General features: G+C 39.7%; 1 non-coding gene across 1 annotated transcript; it reads right to left on the minus strand.

The window, feature by feature from the left end:
* Positions 1–10,047: 10,047 nt before the first annotated feature.
* LOC112061912 (U6 spliceosomal RNA) lies at positions 10,048–10,154 on the minus strand. The gene has a single exon (XR_002890437.1). It is a non-coding gene; the product is annotated as a U6 spliceosomal RNA (small nuclear RNA).
* Positions 10,155–15,951: the final 5,797 nt, after the last annotated feature.

Consider the following 15,951-nt stretch of genomic DNA (forward strand, 5'->3'; position numbering starts at 1 on the left):
GCCCTCTTGCAAGTTCTGAACTCAGATCTCAGCCTGCAAGGAGATTGTAGCTTGATTTCTGTGAGTGGTAATGAGTTCACTGACTTTCTTGTGCAATTGCCTGAGGGCAGACAGGTCATTTAGCTCAGAGTTCTATATAGCAGAAGGGATTTTCCAGAGAGGCAAGGGAGTAGGGAGATAAGCATCTCTGCAATTGAACTAAAAGGAAAGTGCTATATCATATGAAAATGCAAAATACAAATAAAGTTACTAAAAATCATTACAAAACTCTCGACTTTTTGATGTATGGCCTCTACCAGTCATTTTTTTTTTCTTTATGTATTCAGTATCTACATAGTTACTTTGTGTGTGTGTGTGTGTGTGTGTGTGTGTGTGTGTGTGTGTAGGATGCATATGACAACTCTTCTATCTGTTTAGCAACACATGTGGACATTTTTCCATGTCATTAAATATTCTTCTATATCATGGTTTCGGATGGTCATATAGCATACCAATGTAATCATGTATCAGAGCTTGCTTAACCAAGCTCCTCTTCTGAACACTTGGTTGTTCTCTTTTCAATCGTGTTAATTTTATTTCTATGACAAACAATTCAGTGGTAAAGGACTTGCACTAATGAGTCAGAGGGAGTTTTATTCTTGTTCCTTTTCCTCACTGTCTAGACCTTTGCAATGGGTGAACTGTCTTCAGCCATTTGTGGGGTGGAGTTTCTTATTCTGGTGATCCCCAAAGAATGGCCAGTTCTGTCCCTACTCTTCTGTTAAGATTAGAGGTATAAAGAGAATTTGAGATTTAGGAAATGAGACTAGAGAGATTCCCAATTTCCTCTAAGAATCTGAACTGAAAGCAGCTCTGTGAAAGTTCAAGTCATGTCATCTAAGAGGTCACAACATTTAACAGGGTGGTTTGACAATCTCAGAGGTAAAAAAGAAACTAAGAAATTGGAAAGAAGAAATAAACTGGGTTCTAGGCTCCAAGAGGCTCTATTAACCCTACACTCCATGCCAAAAAATATGTCCAAGAGGCCCTCCATACCAATGCCAAATGATGATTTAATGTCCCTGAGCTGGAGCAGCCCAGGGCTGTTGTTGAATGTTGGGAGAGGAGGCTGGGGTAGGAAGGGAGGGGGAAGATTTGCCACGATCATGACGTTGGTTACAGGAGGGCTACCTTGATTTCCCATCACTACAGATACTCCTCCAGTTGTTAAGTGTGAACCAGTCTCAGTGGCAGGGCAGTAGGGAGCTCTGTAATCTGCTGCTCCTGAAATTTTAGTGCTATCATCAAATCTTTGCAGCCGATGCTCACATTGTGATACTGTGCCTGGGAAGAGATGGTTCGTTTCAAACTCCAGTTACATGCATCCTGCAATAATATGTCCAGCTCTCTGGAAGGGGAACTGTAGTAGATCCATGAGTGAGGAGTCAGACTTTTTTGGAAAATTTGTGCCCTGCATTAGTCCATGCAGTAGTATGCTGGTAAATGTTTAACAATAGGCTCCAAAACAAAAAAATACTGATATGAAGCATTTGCCTATTTCCATGGTGTAAATATTCTCACTGTGGCCAATTTTAAGCAATCATTTGTAATGTCATGGATGTGGAGCTGGGAAGAGCTGCACACAGTTGGCTTTTAATAGCTGGTGTGAGCTCTGTCTAGTTCATCCAGATATGGAGTGGGTGGGGAGAAATGAGTTAGGATTCCCTGTCTTTGCCATCAGTGCCTGAGGAAATCTCCCCGCCTCCACTTCAGCACCCCACCAGCCACACCTGACCATTCTTGGTGCAGACCTTTTGTCAGGGATGTCCACTATTGTCCCTTATTTCTCAAGCTCGACTTTAGAAGGGAGCCCTGCTTTCAGTTCCCCACTCCCTCTCAGCTTGCCCCACTCATACTTTCCTAACCCCTGGGAACCTGACCACCACAGAGCAGCATGTTGTAACACCCTCTGGGTGCTCCTCATTCCACCCCCATTGCCTAAAGAGAAACTGAAACTTCATTTCTCTTAAAACTTGCATCTCATTTCTGTAAGACCAACTGAGCCCGGCTGCTTCCATTCCCAAGTTATTTCAAGATAATGAACTCACAGCCCCTGCCCTTTAAATTTCCTTTATTCTGTCTCCATGACTAATTATAAAACTAATTATTCTTCAAGGGTCAGCTGTCTTTTGGATACCTCCTCTGTCTCTCCCAGGATAAAATTAAAGCCTCCACCATCTCCCATACTCCCATAGAATTGTGAAGCTATCTCATCTTTTGAATGTGCAGAATGGGATTTCAGTTTTATTTGCTTATAGGTCTGTTTCCATTTCCAAGCTGTGTGCTCCAAAAGGCAGAGCCCAGTCATCTCTATCTTCAGCCCTCAGGGCAGTGTCTGGCATGTGGTCAGCCCTCCATACATATTTGTCAAAGACATAAGTGAATCAATGAATGAAGACAATTCTAGAGTCATCAGAAAACAGGATGTTTGTAAGAACACTTTTGGCCTTAGTTTACTGAAGATATAATTCAAAATGGTTTAAGTATTATTGACAAAAATGTTCAAAGGTGGGGCAGTTCCAGGGGTTGGTCCAGTCAGGGTCTCAGCAGTGTTCTGAAGGAGTCCATCGTCCTCCTCTGTCATCCTTTGCATATTGATTTTTGTGAAAAGGTAGCAAGAGAGCTATATATGGCAGCAAGGCTGCAGCAGCTCCAGGCATCACATCCATATATAACAAGGTCCAAAGATTAGAAAAAAGACTCTCTTTCTTGTATGTCAAAGGAAATTTCCCCAGAAATTCTTTTCCTCTTTCCCCCATAAGCAGATTTCCCTTCATGTGGTAAGGGAAAGGAAATGCAATGATTGACTTGGACGAATGAAAAAGTTCTCTTGAAGTTCATGGCCAGACAGCGTTCTGGAAGTGGGATGGGGACGGCTATCTGGTAGGCAACCAACAGCTGCCACACATACAGTCAACAGAAGTAAGGTATTGAACTGTGGTCCACATGACCAAGCTGTGTGCATCCCACATATATGAGGATGGTTGAACATTAGAAAATCTGATGTAATTTATGACACTAATTGTAAGAGGAAAAAAATTATCATCTTAATAGATTCAGAAAAAGCTTGGGATAAAATTCAACACCTATTCATGATTTTTAATAAGATTTAGTAAATTTAATGAAAGGAACATGCAAAACATAGAGCAAACATGTTTAATGATGAAACCTATAGATTTCAGAAACATATGCCCAGAATCACTGTTTCTGTGCAAAACTGTTCTACAGATCATAGATGAGGATAAGAAAAAGAAATACGTTGTATGAGTTTGAAAGAAAAAAAAAGCTATTATTATTTACAGAGGACATGATTGTCTCCATAAAAACTTAAGAGACTCTTCAGACAAGTTATTAGTATTAATGAGGGTTTAGAAATATCACTGGAAAGGATATCAGTTGTTATAAAATCGGTCACCATGGTACATATCAGCAACAATGAAATATGCTCCTCTAAAAAAAATTTACAAAAAATATATAGGTTTCCTAGGAATAAATTTAATAAGAGCTAAGAATGATATTTATGGAGAAAATATAAATCATTGCTAAAATATATTTTAATAGAGTCAAATCAATGAGAGAGATAGATTATATTTATGCATAGAGAAACCCAAAATCATGAAAATTTTTACTCTCTCCCAAATAATCTAAAAATCCAGTGTAACTCCAAACAACATATGAGAAGATTATATGAAAATTGCAAGGCCAACAAATAACAGCTCTTTCTTGAAGACAATTTTGAAGAGAACTAGGGCAGAGAGGTCATGTTTGACCAGAAAACAAGACTTATTTTGAAACTATGGTAATTTGACAAGTGTGCTATTGGCAAAAGACCAGATATACAGACCAATGGAAGAAATAAATGACCCCATAAACTATCTAATGCTTAAACAGAAACAATATATGAGAGGATTGTATTGAAGATCAGTATCAAAAGAACGGTCTACCTAACAAATGCTTTTGGAACAATTAGTTATCTATTAAGGAAAGAAATTAAATTTATCTTTATCTCACACCATATGTAAAAATCAACCCTAAGGAGAATAAACACATAAAATATGAGAATATTAATTTTTATTTTTTATGAAAACATTTAATAAAACATCTTTGTGATTTTTGTGGTAGGGCAGTACATACAAAGTACATACATACAAAGAGGGCAAACATAAAGACAACTTGATTAAAATGATAGAAACTCTGTTTCAAATACGGAAAGGAAAAAAAGTGGGGGGAGAAAACCACTTTTAAAAACTTGATTAAAATTAAAACTTGACTAAAACTTGATGAACACTTGACTAAATTAAAAACTTGATTAAAATCAAGTTGATAAATTCAACTTGATTAAAATGATAGAAACTGTATTTCAAATACAGAAGGGAAAAAAAGTGGGGAGAGAAAACCATAGACAAGGATAAAATGTAAAGATGTTTGTGATATGTATACACAAAACATGTAAAGAACATTTGAAATTTGATGATAAGAAGACAAATAATCCTACTAGAGAAATAAGCAAATGATATAAACAGATAATTTGAGAAGAAAATACCCAAATGACCCATTAAGAAAAAATATTCAACCACATCATAATCAGGAAATGCAAAGCTAAAAGACAGTCAGATTGGCATCAGATTGGCAAAAATTGAAAACTGAAAATACTAAGTGTTGGTGAGAATATGGAGAAAGAGGAAGTCGTACTTTGCAGGTACAGAGGAATATGTGTACAACCAATTTGGACAGCAGGTTAGCCACATGCAATAAAGATGAAAATGAGCATACCCTGTGGCCCAGCAATTCTATTTCTAGGAAACTTGTCAAAGAAAATCTCACATATGTGCCCAAGGAGACACAGAGAATATAGAAAGTGTTAAGAATGCATGAAAGTATTCAATGATAGAATGGAGTGCAAGAACATGCATATCAGCTTCATATATAATAGTAAAAAATTAGAAACATCTTAAGTATTAACAAGAGGATGGTGCATTACACTGAATTATATTTGTGTAGTGAAATACTATACAACAGTGACAATAAATGACCTGGAACTATATGCATCAACATGGAAGATTTTTTTTTTTTCCTTTGAGGGTGAATTTATTTTAAAAAAATATTTAATTAAAGTTGATTTAAAATATTGTGTTAGTTTCAGCAAAGTGATTCACATATATGTGTAAATAGGTTCATTTGTACAATTTTTTAGATTTCACATATAACTGATATACTATGGTATTTGTCTTTGTCTGACTTACATTGCTTAGTATGATAATCTCAAGGTTCATTCAACATGGATGATTCTTGTATGCATATTGTTGAGTGAAAAGAGTTTCAGAAGAATACATTGTGAACAATGTCATCGATGCAGTGTTTAAGTAATGTGTAATTGTATAAAATGATACTCAGTATTGCTTTGTTGTACAGGATTTTGGTAAATGTATAAGACGTGCCCAGGTATGATGGACATCCCCAAGAGTGAATGGGATGGGGAGCACAGACTGATTCAAGTATGTTTGCACAGTTCTATTTTTTAAGCTGGGAGATGGATACGCTTGCATTTATTATATTATTTTCTCCATAGTTTTATATGTCAGAAATATTTCATAGTGTATTTCTCAAAGATCAAAAGAAAGAGGCAGCTCTCTAGTGACCATAAAGGAACACCGGCAAGTTGATGAACACCCTTTCTGACATGTGTATCATCTAGAAGCTCATAGGAAATGTCTTCCCATGACCTGAGAAGAAAGTACCACTCTAACATCCTGTGCTATATGGAGCATCTCCCACAGATCCAAAAGAAGGCTGATCTCAACATTCAAAAATTAATTTGAATGACATGCTTTGGAGCACATTTTTTAAAATTGCAAGTTAGTTAAGTGCTTCTGCAAAAATTAGATACGCTTTCTGAGGAAGATGATTCTCTCCCTGCATCATGAGTCACTCAGTTCTGCCTGAATTATTAGGAAATGGAGGCCAAAGCCCCGCTCAAAGGTTTTTGTCAATTGTTACCCAGTAAGTGTGGTTCCTCCCTTTATTTCTCAAGTCTTCTGGATCATCTGATCTTATTTGATTGCAGAACATGAGTTTTCTTTTTTTTTTTTTTCTTTTTTTTTTTTTTTTGCGGTACTCGGGCCTCTCACTGTTGTGGCCTCTTCCGTTGTGGAGTACAGGCTCCGGATGCGCAGGCTCAGCGGCCATGGCTCACGGGCCCAGCCGCTCCGCGGCATGTGGGATCTTCCCGGACCGGGGCACGAACCCGTGTTCCCTGCATCGGCAGGCGGACTCTCAACCACTGCGCCACCAGGGAAGCCCCGAGTTTTCTTGTTTTAACCTCAACTAGTTCTGCAATCCAACTCGAAGTCGTGGACTTGGAAAATGACGCTTTTAGCTGGGGAGAACCAAGGGCTGCCCTTGGGAGGTCAGATGCCCCAATGCAGTTTTCTCAACCTCTTGATGCTGTTTGAAGTTGGCTGTGGAAGGATGGCTTTGGAATTGGCCTGGGGGATCAGTGAGAGCTAGACCAATCCTTCCTGAGAAGGGCTGCTCAGCCAGACTTGTGGGGGAGGACAGCCCCCAGACCATGGGCTTAGAGACCGACCCTGCCATGTGCTATCTGTGAGATCTAGGCTGATTCACTTAACCTCCTTGAGCCTCTGATTCTTCATCTGAAAAAGTGTGTTTTGAAAATTAAATTAAGCAGTATCTGATAAATCAGCACATATGAAAGATGTTCACTGAGATCACTAGCCCGATGAAAACCCCCAGGTCCACTGAAACGGATCTGACTCTCTTCTGAGAATGCAAAAATGATCCTTTTTAATTCAGTCCTTAAGGCATTAGTATAAATGAACTTGTAGGTTTGCTTAAACATCTCTGGAAAAAAGAGGGCAATCTATGAATGAGAGGCTTCAATTACAGCACTCTATCCCTAAGTGTGGTATGTTCATGGTTCATGAGAAAGTTTTCAGTGGTGCAGTTTTATATGCTGAATTTTATGACATTTGGTTTTCCTTGGACTCATCTTTATAGTTGCCTTCTGGTGCAGAATGAATGGAAAACATTCGGCCTGGCACACAGTAGGTCCTCAGTAGGTGGAGGTACTGTTATTACTGCTCTTTTCTCTAATCAACACTGCTCCTTGTGGGAGTGTTGCCACATCAAAAACACTAGAGTTCTGCACTGGCAACTGGGGAATCCATGCCATTGGGTTGTAGGAGGGAGGGGAAGACTGCAGGCAACGAGGCACTCAATCCATCACTTGTTCCCACCAATTTCCTAAGAGCTGAGAAAAATAAGACCAATCACCTTCTCTTGAAAAAGTATACGTGTTGAAGTAATAAATTCTGGATTGCATGATGGGAGACCCAAGGTGGAGATGGATTTCCCATGCAGTAGCCCAGGCAAGCTGGTAGGATTCCTGTCTTTGGCTGTCCTAGGGGGATCTGTGAGGTCTCTAAGGTCCATTGCTGAGTCTTCAGAGCTTACCTGTATGTCCCAAACAGCCTCAGCCCCCTCCATCATGCTTTCTTGTAGTGTGTCATGTTAGTATGATTATCAGTTGCTTTCACATTATCAACAGATTCACAGCCTCCTGATGGATGATATAATCACCATGCACTGTACATTTTCAGCACAGAATGATGCTGTTCTCTTTTATCTTCTGTATCCAGCAGGGGATGACTCAGTCAGAAAGAAATTTCACTTTCCACATCGTTAGACTATGCTTCGGGCTTTCCCCAGCAGAGGAGAACAGTGGAATCTTGGCTCCCAAGTGTTGTCATTCACCTGCATCTTTCCCTATAAAATGGGGCTTGGCCCTGTGAAATAGGTGGGCTGGTGTTGTAACAGTTGTAGGACCAGCTTCTCGGCTGTGAGTCTACATAGTGCCTGGTAGTTAGACGAAGGGAACCTGATTTAAATAAGTAGTGCAGCAAACTTTAATTCTAATTATTCTTCTCTGGCGGCAAATTCTGAAATCCAGAAACACCCTGTGTATGGACTTTCTTTTTTGACAAAAGTAAGAGTTTGCATTTATGTAAAAAAGAGTGGATGATATCTCCCCTCTCTTTTTTTATTTATATTTCAAAATTTATATTATGATATACAACAATGTATACTGGGGGAAGTAAGGTCAAGATTCTTTATTATATGTTAGGAAGAACTTCTAAGATGACTGAACTTTCTTCAGTCTTTCTTAATGAGGGGTCAGCAATCTTTTTCAAGGGAGGGTCTATTGTTTTAAGATGTCTGTTGACTAGAGAGAGAGCCATACAGGAGGAAATAGGGGGATAAGGATGCATTAGTGTTTTCTGGCTGCTGGGCAGACCCAGTTGCTGTACCATGCTGGCTTATGGAGGAGTCTGAAGCCAAAGTTTCAAGCCTTCATCTGTGGTCCAGCTGCTTAAAAATGAGGACCAAAATTTTGTATGTGACCAATTTCTTCTCTTAAGACTGTCTGATTTTCATTTTGCCTCTAATAGTTCTGCTGAAAGAAAATCCCTTACATATCTTAACTGAAACAATGTTTATTGGAATGGAAATCCTTCCTGGGTCAGCAAAGTTGGAGTCCTGATCGTGGAGGCTTTGTGGGCTCTCAGTAACTCCCCAGCCCATTCCTCTCTGCTTCCTTCACAGCTACCTCTGTCTGAGCCCAGCCCTGGAGGGTCGCTGGGACAGGGTACTCAGCTCTGGGGGTGAGGTCACATGTCAGTCTAGAACCCTTGACCCCAGAGACCTCTGTCATTTCTTTCTCTGGATGAGTTTCTGAGTTTCTGCAGAGCTAGAAGGCTGCCATTTGTAATGACCCTGAGGGCTATATCGGTCTCCTATATAAGAATGTTATGAAGCAATGAAGGACATTGGAGTCGGCTGCTGGCTGCTATTGAGGCAACAGGAAAAGTCAGTACATGGCCTCTATCATTGAAAGCTTGAGTTTGGTATCACATGTGATGGGGAGAGAAAAGAAAACCATCAGTGGAACAGAGTATCTATCATTTTAACTTTTAATAAGGCCTCTGCATTACTTACAATATCAGATGGACTTTTCATCATCACAAACATTTAGTATGGCAGATTGCAACCTCTAAGGGTGTGAGTGTCTGTGTGTGTGTGTGTGTGTGTGTGTGTGTGTGTGTTAAACATTGTCCTGATTTCCCACGCTTTTGTTTCATGAGTAATTTCCTGTTAAACATTTATGATGGGGAAAACAGTTTTTCAGAAAGTTAAACATAGAATTACCATATGACCCAGCAATTCACTATTTGGAAACACCCAGAAGAATTGAAAGCAGGGTTTTGAATTGTTATTTGTATACCCTCGAAAAGGTATTGTACATAGTAATGCTACTATTATTCATAGTAACATTATTCACAATAGCCAAAGGGTGGAAACAACCCAAATACGCATCAACAGATGAATAGATAAACAAAATGTGTTTATCTACAATGGAATATTGAGCCATAAAATGGAATGAAGTACTGATACATGCTACAAAAGAATGAACCTGAAAAACATTATGATAGGTGAAAGATTTTAGACATAAAGGGTCACATATTATATGATTCCATTTATATGAAGTATCCAGAATAGGAAACTCTATAGAGACAGGAAGTATATTAATAATTGCCAGAGGCTGGGTAAAGGGGGAAAGACTACTTTTTTTTTAGTCTATGAATATCAGAGATTTACTATTTTTTTCAATATATATAAATTCCTTTTTTATATTCTTTTCCATTATGATTTATCTCAGGATAGTGAATAGAGTTCCCTGTGCTATACAGTAGGACCTTGTTGTTTAACAATCCTATATGTAATAGTTTGCATTTACTAGCCCCAACCTCCCACTCCATCCCTCCCCCATCCCCCTCCCCCTTGGCAACCACAAGTCTGTTCTCTATGTCTGTGACTCTGTTTCCTTTTCATAGATAAGTTCATTTATGTCATATTTTAGATTCCACATATAAGTGATATCATATGGTATTTGTCTTTCTCTTTCTGACTTACCTCACTTAGTATGATAATAAAAATATGGAATGCTTTGCAAATTTGCATGTCATCCTTGCACAGGGGTCATGCTAATCTTCTCTGTATAGTTCCAATTTTAGTATAAGTGCTGCCGAAGTAAGCATGGGAATGACTACTTAATGGGCATAGGGTTTCCCTTTGGGGTGATACAAATGTTTTGAAACTAGATAGAGGTCATTTTTGCACAACATTGGGAGTATCCTAAATGCCACTGAATTGTATACTTTAAAATAGTTAATTTTATGTTATCTGAATTTGACCTCAGTTTAAAAAATCTATAGTGGGATTTCAAGAATCCAAGAGCAAAGCTTTAAAAACAGATGAGAAGAATACATTTCTTAAATGCTATACAGGCACATAGAGACACATACAGATGTAGATACAGAAGTCCCAATATGGGGACTGTTATATATTGACCAGGTATGATGGTTAATTTTATGTGTCAACTTGATTGGGCCACGGGATGCTCAGATATTTGGTTAAACATTAATCTGGGTATTTCTGTGAAAATGTTTTCCATGAAATGAATGTTTAAATCAGTAGATTACTTAAAGCAGATTTCCTCCCTGATGTGGGTGGGCCTCAACCAATCAGTCGAAGGTCTCAATAGAACAAAAAGGCTGATTGTCCTGAGTAAGAGACCATTTCTTCTGCCTGACTGCATTCAAGCTGGGACCTTGACCTTCTCTTGCCCCCAGACTAGAAATACTTCATCTACTCTCCTGAGTCACCATCTTGCTGACTCACTCTATAGATCTTGGGACTTGTCAGTCTCCATAATCGCATGAGCCAATTCCATATAATACATCTCTTTATATTTGTATCTCTATCTATCTATCTATCTATCATCTACCTTCTTATCTATCTCTCCTATTGGTTCTCTGGAACCAATACAGAGAACCCTAATATACCAATTTACCAAGTTTCTGACACAATTATTCCTCTTTTCATTTTCTTTCTGAGCTTTCTTTCTGTTAACCATTTTATCCTTTCTATATAATGCCCTTTTGTCTACATGACTTTACTTCAAGTAGTCTCACACTTAATGGCAAACAAAATTGCTTATCCAACCTGAGACTAAAATTTTATCAGAAAATAAAGCTAACAACTCCACTGTTCTTTTAACTGAAAGTTAATTTTAGCAAGTGTGGAAATGTCACCAAATTATGTTTCTGTGTCTTTTTCTTCATAAGAGAAAAGTTGTTGTTTAGTTGTGTCTTTTCTGATATGCTAGCTTTATAACAAAATGTCCAGGTTCCCCTCCAGTCACACTGCCATTGGTATGTTATGAAACAGTTTATGACTCTCATTAACTTTGATGGTTATAATTAAATGAAGCTGTGGAATAATCCAGGGCCAGCCCTCTGGAGTGTTCCTTATTCAGTTTCCATAGACGTTCACGAGATGATGAGTGTAGCTAAGCCAGAGTCCATGATACTGTGATTTAAATATCTATTGTCTGAAAATAAAAATCTTTCCCTAAAGAAAAAATAAAAGACCAGACATCGATAAAATTCAATATGGAGAGATCATTGTGTATTAGCACAGTGACATAGTGGACAAAGCTTCAGAGAAGAGGTGGCGCTTCATCTGGGTGTTGACCTAATTTAGTGGGGAAGGAAAGGTAAGAGGCAACTATTGAGCCCTTACAATGAGCTCTCATTAACTCTCACAAAAACCTTGTAAAGAACATAGCATTACCCCTTTGTAGAGATGAGTAAACCCATGGTTTTGTCCCTGTAAACTTTGTGACAGAAAGCAGGTGTCTCAGCTATGAGAAATGAAGCCGTGCATATATGAGAGTCCTAGACATGTCTGGATGATGAGAGGTGTAGAACCACCAGGCATTGTCTGCTGGACAGTGGACAAGAATTACAGGAGTGTCTCATTGCGTACATCCCTCCAAGAGTCTTGCACTGGCGTCCCATCATCTTATGCCTGCTTCAAGGAAGACAGTGCTGCCAAAAGAAGTGAGAAAAAACAGAAAGGGCCAAGTCACTGAGCCCTCCAGAAGACATTCAGCGAGTAAGGAAGTATTCTTGGAAGGGGCAACAATGTGGCACCCAGGTGTGAAGGTAAGAGATGGAAGAGTGGGTGCAGTGTATTAGCTTCATAGAAACAGCATCAGGCATTCTCTAGGGATGTTGAAGCAGGAGTGGAAAGTGTCAGTTGTTAGACAAAGAAGTCTCTCTGGAGCAGAGGGGAGGTATTTTCCAGAGATGCTGAAAATTCTGAGCAGAGGGGTCAGGAAAAGTGCAAGTTTAGGGCCTGCCTTAGTGAGTGGGGGCTGAGTCAGATACCTGGTGCTATCACCATCATGACCCTGAGTTTACCTCTGCCTATAGTGGCCTGGAAAACACACAGTGGTAGGTATACCATTCTTTGTGTGAGGTTCTCAACTTAGTGAAATGGAAGCACAACTGGATTCTAATAAATATACTCAAAAAGAATGGACAAGTTGATCAATGCTGCAGAATACAATTCAGAAGGCAATCAGTGAGTATTTACAACTTTAGTATATGATAAAGTAGACTTTCAAACCAGTGTGTAATGAATGGTGTTGAAATAATTTGTTATCCAAATCAAAGTAATCAAATTAATTTGGGAAAAAGTAAAGTTAGTTCACTTTCTTACACCATGAAAACAAAATTCTAGACAAACCAAATTCCTAAACAACTAAAACATCACAAAAGCAATAGAAGAAAAGTAGAATATATTTCTAACCTTGAGAGTAGGAAAGGGATTTTATAAGAAACAAAATGCAAAAGCAATACAGAAAACAGACAGCTACATCAAATGATGTCAGGGACACATATCCAACTCTTAATGATCCCAATGAAGCCCTTTTTCTTGGTTTGAGGTGAACAAAGACATGTCATCTCTCCCTGTCTCCATGGATGTGGGGTCCAACAGCTTTCACCCAAAACCCTTACTCACCATGTAATGTCCTTCTCAAAATCTTTTTATGCCCTAAACATGGTCCATGGATGAAAACCATTGATGTCCTCCATACTGATCTTGTATCCCACATTGGAATAGAGCTTCTATTATCTTGGAGCCTCAGCCAAAGCTAAGGTTAAATAGCTTCATTTTAACATCTTTGTGTGTGTGTGCATGTGTGTATGGTGGGGGGGTTGTGCACATGTGTGCACGCACAGGCATGTGTCTGATGACACTTCAAATTGATAGCACGAGTAATCCCAGGGAGGGGAATTGAGTAGAGTGGTGAGTTGTCAAGTGGGACTTCAACTTTATCTGTAATTGTTTCAATTTTTATAGTGACAATATATTCATGGATTACTTGGGTAATTAAAAATAAATGAAATTAACTATAGTCTGTGCTTGTTGAGTTTCTGTAACTTAATTTCTATCTGCCAATGAAATAAATCTGAAACCTTTCATTTGGGTTAATCACCCAACTAAATGTGTTGCTCTGTTGGAAGAAAACCAAATTGTGAGACACTATTCAGGGCTCTGTGCTGTGGATTGCTCATATGGTCTCAGCATCGGTGTTTTGCTGTTCCCTCTTTCTAGATATGTACTCAGTATGTAATATACATTTGCTCTGATACTTTGACTTCCTGGCCCCTGGCTGACCTAAAGGGATAAACGACAAATCCAGCAACTTCCTCTCTTGCAAACATGAGAGAGTACATAGCTACCTGGTTCATTTCCAGCTGGAAGCAAAGCACAGTAGGTAGGGTATTTACTCCTACCATGAAATGAAAATGGGTCTCTATTTGGCTTCCCAAAATAAGCTGAAAAAAATCAATTTTCCAGTGTTCAGACAGCATCCTGGGGATATTTTGGTAAAGTGGCAGTCATAAAATGAACAAGGTGATTATTCTTAGCACGTAATGTAACTTTGGCTGGAAGCACACATAGCAAGGCATGGCAGTAAAGGCACAACCCCCAACCTTCTGCAGGTGTGTTTCCTCCGGGCAATTTCTCACACTGCATTAATAATACCTTAATGATACCCATTTGGTGTTTTATAAATATTTCAAAGTACTTCTACATTGCCATTGGCCCATTTTACATCTTTCATGTGTCCACAATTGTTGGTTGTGGGGTTTGGAACAGAAAGAGCCATTTTTTTTCTCCCATAGGAAGCTCACAGTGTAGTTCAGGGATGCCGACACTTAAGCCAACATTAAGTGTCAAATTTCCTTTCTATTAAGCAAGGAAAATGCCATGAGAGAAAGAAACACAGGAGCTGTGGGAGAACAGAGCAGAGCATTGGGAGAGGTGTAAGAGAACTGGGCTGCTTTAGGAAGAGGAAATGGCAAGTGCAAATGCACCGAGGCATAGAATTGTACCTTGCGTTTTGAGGAACATAAGTTATTGAGGGCAGGACATGAGCATAGTGAAAGCTATGGCCAAATGGAGGGTCTTGTGTACTTATCTATGGAAACTGAACCTGATCTGGAGGCAAGAACATTCAATGGATTCTAAGCAAAGAGGGGACTTGAACATATTTGCACTGCAGGATAAAGAATCAATTAGAATGAGGCAACAGTGGAGGTTGAGAGACTACTTAAGAAGCTATCTGAGGAATCTGCAGGAGTGAGGCTGCTCTAAGACAAAGGTCCTAGGAAAAGGGAGAGGCGAATGCAATTGAGAGAAGTTAAGGAAGTAGCTTCTAGAGAATTTGATGAGTTGCTGGGTGTTGGAGAGATGTGTGGATGGGAGTCTAGGTTGCTGGCTTTGGTGTCTGGATGAGTAGGGGCACCATTCACAAGGCAGTGAAAACACTAAGGGAATTAGGGTCAGGAAAGGATTGATAAGAATGCTCTTAGAATATTTATTTTCCCATACTTTCCAATGAAATTCTAGTGGGCTAGATATGATAGAATGATGAAGTATATCTTCTGGCAAGGAATCTTAGACACTCAAGATAAATGGACTAATCTAATGCTCCACCTGCTTGGGACCAAATAGGGACCAGTATTGAGTTTTATTTGCTCTGGCCCAGAGCTCCTTTAACTGAACTCTGAAAGTTATGTCCCTTTGACTCTGAATCTACTTGCTTTTCCATACAAGGCAGTACATATAACAGAAGCACTTCAGGCGGAATAGAAACTGTCTTCCAAATTCATTCCTTCACTTATTCTCATACATTTATGGGCATCACTTCTGTGCCAGGCATTCTCCTAGGTGTTCAGCTGTGAAAGTCTTCCTCTCACTGAGATTACATGTAAGGGGTAGAGCTGGTTATTACAGACACAAGCAATTATACAGAGGGAGGTAGATGCTACAGAGAGAAGTGCAGCAGGGAGGGGGTGGGGGTGTTGGGGATAGGAGACAGCTCCTTCCTAGAGGGTTGTCAGGGAAGGCCTTTTGGATTACGAGATGTTGAGCAGAGATCAAAGGCAAATCAGGGGGATCCCTGGGGAGAGTAGTCCAGGATAAGGAAATTGCAAGTGCAAAGGTGCTGCTCTGGGGAGGTGTTTGACATAGTCAAGGAGCACTCTGGAAGACCCGTGTGGTTGAAGCAGCGGGAGCAGGGAGAGAATGGTAGGAGGTGAGATCAGAGAAGAAGTGGGTGATCAGGTCTCAGAGCCTTAAAGGCCAAAGCAAGGTCTTGGCTCCTGCCCTGAGTCAGGTGGGAGCCACTGTGGTGAAACCACTCCCAGAGCAAAGACATGATGTGACTTGCCTCTTCCAAGGACCATACTCTGGCTGCAGGGAAAGGGTAGAAGCAAGGGGACCAGTTCAGAGGCTATCACAATAATGAAGATGAATAAGTCTGGGGCCTCAGACTGGGGTCTCTGCTGGGGAGCGGGGAGAAGTGGTCAGGTTCTGGATAGATTCTGAGTGTAGAGACAGCAGGTTTGCTGGTTGATTGGCAAGGAGATGTGAGACAAAGACAAAAGCCAAAAATGGCTCCAAGGCTTCTTC

Source organism: Physeter macrocephalus, chromosome 11, assembly GCF_002837175.3.
Source record: "Physeter macrocephalus isolate SW-GA chromosome 11, ASM283717v5, whole genome shotgun sequence".
NCBI lineage: Eukaryota > Metazoa > Chordata > Mammalia > Artiodactyla > Physeteridae > Physeter > Physeter macrocephalus.